Raw genomic sequence first — 2,723 nt, 5'->3', positions numbered from 1 at the left:
GCGGCAGGAGCAGGGCTTTGTCATGCCTGGGTCCCCAGCTGGGCAGAGGAGGGTGAGCCCAGCATGGGGCAGGGGCCTAGGAGGCCATGCACTGGTGGCTGCAGTGCCCCCACTGATATGGGGGTGGTGCCACCTCCAATAAAACAGAAGAGTTTGGCTAAGCCTGGAGCCCTGGGGACTTGGGCTTGACATTGGGTGGAACGTCCTGATTCCAGAAAGAATGAGAGCATCTCTGGGATCTGCTCCCAGGGCTGTTCACAACCTCCAGCCCAGCGTCCTGGGTAAGAGGTGTGGGGAGGTGAAAAGGGCCTCAAGATGGGAGAGGCACGGCCTGCGGGGCGGAATGAGGGGGGCAGCTCACCTCCTTAGGACCCCAGTAGCCGAGCCCCCAGAAGTGTCTGAAAGCCGCAGACTCCCAAGGATCGGGCAGCTCCCCCAGGGTTGGGGAGAGGAGGGTGCCCCTCCTCCTGGCACCCCCGCGGTGTGAGCTGCAGACACACAGGCACACCCGCACACATGCGCACGCCCCCGGGCCGCCTCTGCTCCCCTCGCGACTTGCGTTTGTTTTGCTCCGGCAGGGCTGGAATGGGGACACGCTGCACTCTTGCAATTGGCAGTTTCCTCCAAGCCCCCCATGGAGGTGCCATATGTCCACATCATGAATAGGCTTGAGGCTCCGTGCCATGGCCTGGGGGGCTGGGAAGAGGCAGCTGCCAATCACCCCCAAGTAGGCAAGGGGAGGGGGCTACCAGAGGGGCGGGGTGGGGGCACAGGCAAAGGCCAGGGGACAGGGTAGGGCCAGGGCTTGGTCACTGGTTCTCAGAAGGGTGGGACACATCGCAGGTGACCCAAGGGCCTTTGCTGAAAACAAAGCAAAACCCAAAAAGTCCTGAGCTTTGACTTTGATAAGTGACCAAAGTCCTCGACCCTGCCCCTCGGCCTCTGGCCCGTCCGTGTGCCAGCCGTCAGCCCGAGCCACCTCCCTCCTCCAGGACAGCTCAAGCCACCTCCTCCAGGATGCCTCCCTGCACCTCTGCTCCGGCACGTGCACCCTGTGAGTCTTCACCAGTGAAGTGGGTCCAAGGCCTCCCTTGTAGGGAGGAGGAGGAGGAACCAGGTTCAGCCAGCACCCAATGGGGGCCACAGTGTTAGTTCCCACAACACTCCCAGAACTGGGGGTTATTATCCCCATTTTATAGATAAGAAAACAGAGGCTCAGCGAGGTTTTACTAAACTGTTTCAAGGTCTCCCAGCACAGCGACGGCAGAGCCAGATTCTGCTCAGGTCCGGACAATGCACAGTCAATGGTCCCTTGCCCAAGCCTGGAGCAGCGCCATCCCCTCCTGTGCCTGGGCACCCTCTGCCTGGTGGCCACTCACCCTGCCCCTGGTATCAGGGACCTGGCTCCTCCTCCTCCACCCCCCAGCTCTGTGATGCACTCTGTCCTGCCCCCACCCCCCCACCCCCACTTAGAATGAACTCTTCTCTCCTCCTCCCAGCTCTGTGATGCTGTCACAGAGTCTCTCTGTGTGTCTCTGTCCCCCGCCCCTTAGAATGAACTCTTCTCCCAGCTCTGTGATGCTCTGTCCCCCACCTTAGAATGAACTCTTCTCTCCTGCTCCTGGCTCTGAGACACTCTGTCCCCTCCTCTTAAAATGAACTCTTCTCCCAGCTCTGTGATGCTGTCCCCTCCTTACCCCCTTAAAATGAATTCTTCTCTCCTCCCAGCTCTATGATGTTCTGTGCCCCTCACTTTTAGAACAAACTCTTCTCTCCTCTTCCCAGCTCTGTGATGCTCTGTCCCCCCCCTTACCCCCTTAGAATGAACTCTTCTCCCAGCTCTGTGATGCTGTCCCCTGCCTACTCCCTTAAAATGAACTCTTCTGTCCTGGCAGCTGTGATGCTCTCTCTGTCCCCCCACCACCTTTAGAATGAACTCTTCTTTCCTCCCTGTCCTAAGGATGCTGTTACCCATCTTGCTAACTGCAGAGACCACACAAGACAGGGACACCTGTCTGCAGTCTGCACGTGTGTCCCTCCCTAACCTCAGCCCTTAGTCACCTCTCCCACCCATGCCTGGTCCAGGTCTGACATGCAGGTGACTGTGGAATGAATGAATGGACAGAGGTACAGGCAAGAGTGGTGCGCTGAGCACGTGAGGCATGACTGCAGAAGCCGCCGCCAGTGTAGCCGCAGCTGGTGTCACACCGTCCCTGGGGGGGTGGAGGGACTGCCCCGCTCCGGGCTCCACAGGCCCTTTCTCTCATTCCTGGCCCTGCTGGACGCAGCGACGGTGGGTTGGACGAACTGCCCTGGGTTAATTGGCTCTCTCTTCCTGCCAGCATGATGGATCCTGCTTGACATTTCCCCAGATAGTTAATTGATAACCAAGTAATTTGTCATGGAGACCTCGTTATATGCCAACTGGGTCCCCTAAGCCGTTAGCGTCTGTGCCCCAGAAACAAGACTGGCAAGTTAATAATGGAGCCTTAATCACGCTGTTCCCTGCTGGCACTGGAATAGAATCACCTGGAGACAAGATGGGACACTGTTGCTCTCCTTGGGCCTTGGAGATGAAGCTTTATGAGATCCTGAAGCCACTGAGCCTTCTTGAGAAGGTCCCCTGACCTCAGTTTTCTCAACCAGGTGTTCCTTCTCCTGGCAAGAGTGCTGTTCTACTGAGAAGTCCCCCTCTCCATCAGGTGCACGGAGGCTGGTCCAGG

Source organism: Pongo abelii, chromosome 19 (assembly GCF_028885655.2).
Source record: "Pongo abelii isolate AG06213 chromosome 19, NHGRI_mPonAbe1-v2.0_pri, whole genome shotgun sequence".
NCBI classification, from domain to species: domain Eukaryota; kingdom Metazoa; phylum Chordata; class Mammalia; order Primates; family Hominidae; genus Pongo; species Pongo abelii.
The sequence above is the reverse complement of the archived record's forward strand: the minus strand, read 5'-3'. Positions refer to the sequence as shown.